Source organism: Eumetopias jubatus, unplaced genomic scaffold (genome assembly GCF_037043125.1).
Source record: "Eumetopias jubatus isolate StellerSeaLion01/CBP00866 unplaced genomic scaffold, mEumJub1_p1.0 scaffold_14, whole genome shotgun sequence".
NCBI classification, from domain to species: Eukaryota; Metazoa; Chordata; class Mammalia; order Carnivora; family Otariidae; genus Eumetopias; species Eumetopias jubatus.
The window spans coordinates 41,997,796-42,005,454 of NW_028274820.1; the positions used below are offsets into that span (position 1 = coordinate 41,997,796).

The 7,659-nt window shown below is 39.9% G+C and overlaps 1 pseudogene; it reads left to right on the top strand.

The window, feature by feature from the left end:
- Window positions 1–3,465: 3,465 nt before the first annotated feature.
- On the top strand, window positions 3,466–5,338 carry LOC114221340 (afadin- and alpha-actinin-binding protein pseudogene; annotated as a pseudogene).
- Window positions 5,339–7,659: the final 2,321 nt, after the last annotated feature.

Genomic DNA, 7,659 nt, shown 5'->3' on the forward strand with positions numbered 1-7,659 from the left:
TTAATTAATGAATTAATCTTCCTTTTTAAAGGAAAAGCATTAATGTTATATGTTTTTTAAAAAGACATAAAACAATGCTATGTGTTACAATAATGTAACAAATGACTCTACATTAGGTTTTAGAGCGGTTTTCCTATTTCCTAGAACAGGGTATCTGAAAACTCAACCAGGGCTAGAGCCAATTTTTTTTCTGATTTGCTCCACTGGTCTCTAGCCTTACAGGATGCCAACAAGAATCTGTCAGTAAGAATTACATCAATTCAGGGAATACATTTTAGGAAAATGCACCTCATTAATTACTTGATGTGCACTCATTTTAGGAACATGCACCTCAATTACTTGATGTACACCTACAGAGTACATCCTAGGTAGGGTGTGTGTGTGTGTGTGTGTGTGTGTGTGTGTGTGTGTGTGTGTGTGTGTGTGTGAAAGATATTTGACAGAGAGGGAGCACAAGGGCGAGTGAAAGAGCACAGGCAGGGGGAGTGGCAGAGGGCCAGACATGGGCTCGTCCCAGGACCCTGGGATTAAGACCTGAGCTGAAGGCAGAGGCTTAACTGACTGAGCCACCCAGGCACCCCCTAGGATCCGTGTTTCTTAAGCACATGCCAAACGTTTCTTTTACTCCACTTACATACTATCTCCTGCCTAAAACAACAGATCACCTCTAGACAAACCAGGGGCCCTTCCAGTCACCACGTTTTGGGATGAATCCTAAAATAATCCCATGAAATTAGGATTTCTGATGGTTTCTCTCAAAATATACAATAATCACAATTATGAATCACAATCCTAAATCAATTTCAGCTTCTAAGGTTGCCCAAAAATGATTGTGTCAGAAGTGTTTGGATTTTGTTTTTATTTTAGCTTTTTAATTAAATGACAATGTGATTCAAGATACTGAGTCCCTTGGAGAAGTAAGAAGGAGATAGAATTCTGGAAGGGGTTTCAGAGATAATGATTAATGTACTGTTTCTTAAACTGGGTACTAGATACATGGATATTCCCTGTATGAAGAATCTTTGTTTATAAAGAATATTTTGTATCTACTCAATATTTTATAAAACCAGTTTTGAATGCAAAGCAAAGTCATGGAAACTGTCCCTGTTCCATTTTCCACACTTGAATTGTTACAGCCTAATTGAAACAAATCAAAGACCTGTGAAATTTGACAAGTTTACTGATACTTTCAGGAGAACCCTGTAGGAATAATGTTGCCTCTGAAAAGACTTATCCAAAGTTGCTGTAAGATACTATTCTTTAATACCATGATACCTCCTATCAACATTAGGAGGGGAAAAAATTATGCTTCATCTCAAAAACCTCACTTTAGAAACAACCAGGCACCATCTACCACCACACAGCAAACATTTGTTTACTGTACACCTTTTGAATACTGACCTCGTACTTGTATTATTGCAAATTCAGAGACAAATACACCATCTCTGCCTTTGGAGAGTTTATGGTCTAGCAGGAAAGGAAGAAAGACTTACAAACAACTGATCTCACGGAAGATAACATTAAAGAAGTGCGAAACAGGGGTGGAACAGCATGCCATGGAGTTGCCGGAGGCCTCTCTTGGCAAACCAAGCCCATGATTAATTCACACTGGCCTAGGGTCAGCCCCTCACCCTTGCAGCTCCAGAATTTGATTTTATCAATGCCCTGGGAGTTGTTCAGATTCAGAGATGATGATTCATACTCACCAACTCCTAAAAGTCAAAAGAATATAAATCAAAATAGCAATTTATAAATTTGCAATAAGAATTATCACTGCTAGGAAGAGCAAATGTTCTTCTTGCCAAACCAGCACACATCTCTCCCTGTGGACAAGCTAAATAGCAAGCCCCATATGTGGGGAACGTGCTTGGGATCCCAGAAGTCAGAAAAGGTCAACGAGGGGCACCTGGGTGGCTCAGTTGGTTAAGCAGCTGCCTTCGGCTCAGGTCATGATCCTGGGGTCCTGGGATCGAGCCCCATGTCTGGCTCCCTGCTCAGCGGAGAGCCTGCTTCTCCCTCTCCCTCTGTCTGCTTGCACTCTCTATCTCTCTGTCAAATAAAATCTTTAAAAAAAAAGAAAAGTTCAACTAGTAATATTGTTTCTAAAAAGTGTCACTTTCATAACTTGACGTGTCCAGCCACACAAAAGGGCCATGCATCAGGAAGACTGCCTGTTCCTGTAGTCCTAACAAGACACTTTCTCCTCTAGACTGGACCAGAATGAGTGCAAAGTCTGCCTTCCTGCTTCTCCTTTTTGCATGATTCTCATGTTCTGAAGTTGTGTTCTTTCTTTGGTTATGTGAAAAATGTTAACCAGGTTAGAATCAAATAATCTACTGGGGAACTATTCAGCATCTTTGCACTGCTGTACCCTCTCCCAAAATTTAGTTTATGAGGTAATTCTCAAAGTGCTCTCACAATATGGCTCATGAGAATGGCTGGCTTTAGGGTCCAGGCACAGGTGCAATAGGAGATGGGACTGGCTATGGAAGTCTGGGGTAGACTACAAGTTCTGTTAGTATCTTTAATATTATTCTAAAGAATGGCAAGCCACTGAAGAGTTTCAGGAATTGTAGTGAGCTATTTCACCTTAGAATGAAACAGTCTTTTCAAATTCCTCTGGGGGATGCCTGGGCGGCACAGCTGGTTAAGCCCCAGACTCTTAGTTTCAGCTCAGGTTGTGAGATGGGGACCCACACCCAGCTCTGCGCTCAGCACGGAGTCTGCTTAAGACTTTCTGGCCCTCCCCACTGCGTGCATGTGCAAGTGGGCATGCACATGCTCTTTCTCTCTCAAATAAATATATCTTTAAAAAATTCCTTTTGAAAACCATTTTATGGGAAAATATTTCATAATACTTGTGACATTTCAGGTGCACTTCATTCAAGGTGTACATCCTTTAACAAGAACAAGCTCAAAGAATATCATTTGGAGTTTCTTCTAAAAGAAAAACTAATACACAGAAAACACAACCAAATTATTTTATTTTATTTTATTTAAAAGACTATTTATTTGACAGAAAGAGACACAGTGAGAGAGGGAACACAAGCAGGGGGAGTGGGAGAGGGAGAAGCAGGTTTCCCGTGGAACAGGGAGCCCCATGCAGGTCTCGATCCCAGGACTCTGGGATCATGACCTGAGCCGAAGGCAGACACTTAATGACTGAGGCACTGAGGTGCCCCAACAACCAAATTATTTTAAACAGCACTTAGAAAATTAATGCATCTCTTAGATTTTTCTCATTTGGGTTTGATGACTAAACCTTAGTTTCTGGACCAAAGCTGTCTAGTAGATCTATAATGCAAGCCACATATAAAATTTAAAATTTTCAGTGCCGCCGTGCCTGTGCGAGCCCTCGGGGCTGCGTGAGCCAGTCTAGGACAGCGAGTGGTGCCTCCCCACCGCTCTCGGGGGCTGTGACAGAGATTCCTACATAGAAGAGTGACAGCAGCTGGACTAAATGTTTAGCCGCTGAACTGGTTCCTCAGGTAGCCCGGCCCTGGTGACTGCTATGGGAGAGTGGATGACTGTTACAGACCCAGATCTGTCTTCAGAAAGCAAAAATATCTGTCAATATACCTCAGAAACAAAGATGTCTCCCATCAAGTTTATACTCACAGCAAGTGCTATGTTCTTCAATACCTTTATCAAAAAATGTGCACAGTTTTTTCAGTGCCTTCTGCACAGAAGAGAATATTGAACAAAGCATTTCATATCTTGATCAGGAATTGACTACTTGCAGTTTTCCTTCATTATATGAAAAATCCAAAGGTCAAGACACAAAGAGAAAATTAAATGTAGTTTCTGTTTTAAATTGTATGAATGAGCTACTTGTACTTCAGTGGAAGAACCTTCTAGCTCAGGAAAATGTAGAAACACAGAATCTGAAACTGGGAAGTGATATGGACCATCTACAGAACTGCTACGCAAAACTTAAGGAACAACTGGAAACCTCCAGGAGAGAAATAATTGGGCTTCAGGAAAGAGACAGACAGTTACAGTGCAAGAACTGGAATTTGCATCAGCTACTGAAAAATGAAAAAGATGAGGTACAAAAATTACAAAATATCATTGCACGTCGAGCTACTCAGTATAATCATGATATGAAAAGAACGTGAATATAATAAATTAAAGGAACATCTACATCAACTTGTTATGAACAAGAAGGATAAAAAAATAGCTATGGAAGTTTTAAATTATGTGGGGAGAGCCGATGGAAAAAGAGGCTCCTGGAGGACGGGTAAAACCGAGGCCAGGAATGAAGATGAAATGTATAAAATTCTCTTGAACGATTATGAATATCGTCAGAAACAAATCCTAATGGAAAATGCTGAACTTAAGAAGGTTCTTCAGCAAATGAAAAAGGAAATGATTTCTCTTCTTTCTCCCCAAAAGCAGAAACCTAGAGAAAGAGCAGATGATGGTACCGGAACTGTTATCTCTGATGCTGAAGAAGACGCTGGGGAACTGAGTAGGAAGAGTATGTGGGACCTTTCCTGGGAGACTGTGAGAGAACAGCTTACCAACAGCATCAGAAAACAGTGGAGGATTTTGAAAAGTCATGTAGAAAAACTTGATAACCAAGTTTCAAAGGTACATCTAGAAGGTTTTAATGATGAAGACGTAATCTCACGACAAGACCACGAACAGGAAACTGAAAAACTCGAGTTAGAGATTCAGCAGTGTAAAGAAATGATTAAAACTCAGCAGCAGCTGGCTACTGCATGTGATGATGACACCACCTCGCTGCTATGAGACTGTTACTTGCTGGAGGAAAAGGAGCGCCTCAAGGAAGAGTGGTCCCTGTTTAAAGAGCAAAAAAAGAATTTTGAGAAGGAAAGACGAAGCTTTACAAGACGCGGCTATTCGCCTAGGATTGGAGAGAAAGGCACTTGAAGAAGAAAGAGCCAGTTGGTTAAAGCAACAGTTTTTAAATATGACTACCTTTGACCACCAGAACTCAGAAAATATGAAACTTTTCAGTGCCTTCTCAGGAAGTTTTGATTGGAACAGTCTTACAGTGCACTCGAGGCCACGGCAGAAGAAGCCTCACAGTGTGTCTAACGGGTCTCCAGTTTGCACATCCAAACTTATTAAGTCTCTTCCTGCTTCTCCTTCTACTTCGGACTTTTGCCAGACACGTTCCTGTGCATCTGAACATAGTTCCATCAATGTACTGAATATAACTCCTGAAGAAACTAAACCAAATCCGGTTGGAAGAGAAGGTACAAATCAGAAATGGAGCATGGCCTCAAGACCTGGATCACAGGAAGGTTGCTACAGTGGGTGTTCCTCTACCTACAGAAACTCCCGTATAGAAAAAGATGACTTACCTTAGACGTGTGAACTGGAATTGTTCTCATCAGCACGTTCATCAGATTTCACATCTGAGTTGAAACAGGGTGTGTCATAAAGTCAGTCATATCTAATGATTGAAGATGGTCTGAGGTGTTTGTTTGGACTTTCCTGTCCCTCCCCCAAAGAGCTAAAATGTTGAATCTATTTAAAAGGATATAAAAGCTTTGGATATGTATTTTGAGTAACAGAAGCATCTGGTTCTGTGAATAAAGGAATGTATATGTTTGGATGGAAACAGAAGCACCAGAATGAATTTCCTCTTATAGGTATTAAAAATAGCACTTTTAGGGCGCCTGGGTGACTCAGATGGTTAAGCGTCTGCCTTCAGCTCAGGTCAGGATCCTAGAGTCCTGAGATCGGGTCCCGCATTGGGCTCCCTGCTCCTTGGGAGCCTGCTTTTCCCTCTACCTCTCTCTCTCTCTCTCTCTGTCTCTCATGAATAAATAAAATCTTTAAAAAAAATAAATAAATAAAAATAGCACTTTTAGGAAACTGATTATTGTAAATGTTTAATTTTGTCTCATATCTAGTTGGCATTGGAAGTTTAGCCTGTACTTGAATGTGTACTGTAGATTTTTAACAAAGCAAGTTCTATATTTATTATGTTTAGTGTGATTTGAAATTTCCTCTTTCATATGTTTTAAATAAAGTGAAATTTATGTATGTTTTGTACATAGATATGCATGATTATGTTAAGAGGCTTTAAGATTTAAAAATTTTACACATCCATATTATAGTATTTCATGCCAATAAAATTTTTTTAGTGGTATTCTGTTTACAGATGTATTAGAGCCATTGCCACATTATATTTAAGAATTTTTTGAATGCATCTGAGCAATAAATACTCAAAAGCTGTAAAAAAAATTTAAAATTTTCTAGGAGTCACGTTAAAAAAAATGCCAAAAGTAACTGGTGAAATTATTTTTAACTGTAAATTGTATTTAATCCAATGTATCTAAAATGTTATTTACACATATAATCCATACAAAAATTTGTGAATGAGATTTTTTTCATATCAAGTTTTTGAAATTCAGTGTACATTTTATGCTTATAAAACATCTCAATTCAGACTAGCCATATTTCAAGTGCTCAGTTGCCACATATAACTAATGGCTTCCATATTGGATAGCACAGCTCTATACTATCTACTGTCAACCCCAGGGTGTCCTATAGTATTAGGTTGAGTTTTAGAGAGACTTAAGATGGTATGGCTACTGAGAACTGAGGGGTTGGGGCACCTGGGTGGCTCAGTCAGTTAAGCATCTGCCTTTGGCTCTGGTCATGATCCCATGGTCTGGGATTCAGACCCACATCGGGCTCCTTGCTCAGCAGGGAACCTGCTTCTCCCTCTCCCTCTGCCTGCTGCTCATCCTGCTTGTGTTCTCTCTCTCTAGCTCTCTCTCTGTGTCAAATAAAATCTTAAAAAAACACTTCTTTACAAAAAAAAGAACTGAGGGGTTATAGGCATTGAATATAGCATATAATATAGTATTTAATATTTTAGGAAGAGAGAGGGAGAAAAGAACATGAGAATTGCTTTGAACAGCTAACTGGTTCATTTGCAGCTAATTAGGAAAGCCAGACGTCTAGAAATTCTTTTGCCCTTTGGAAGAGTTTTGAAAACACAAAGGACTTTGTTCTTTGTCTGGATTTTCATAACTCCACTTGGAACATCCTGGTTTAAAAGATAGCCTATGGGCGCCTGGGTGGCTCAGTTGGTTGAGCGACTGCCTTCAGCTCAGGTCATGATCCTGGAGTCCCTGCATCAAGTCCCACATCGGGCTCCCTGCTCGGCAGGGAATCGGCTTCTCCCTCTGACCCTCCCCTCCTCTCATGTGCTTTCTCTCTTTCTCATTCTCTCTCTCAAATAAATAAAATATTTAAAAAAAGGTAGCCTATGCATGTTGAATTAGCCCCAAACTGCTAACCGAAAAATCTCCACTGCAAAAAAGATCCCACTCTTCCATTATCCTCCTAACACTGATTAGAGATGAGAGAAAGGAAAGCTAAGGCTCACTGATTCCACACATATTGCAGTTATTTTAGATAATCTGATTGCATGTGTATCTTCATTTATCCCCATGTGGTAGCTCCATTACTTTCCAGCTGCCAAGAAAACAACTCTTTTAGGTAGTTCTACCCTCTAGGGTGTTGAGAAGCAAGAATTCCTGTGCCATTCAAGGTCCTTCTAGCCAGACTAAGAATCAAATTGACTTGAGGCAGATTAACAGAAGAAAATCAAATTTAATAACATATTTATAGGGAATCCATACAGACATGGAAATTCCAGTCAGGCAAAAT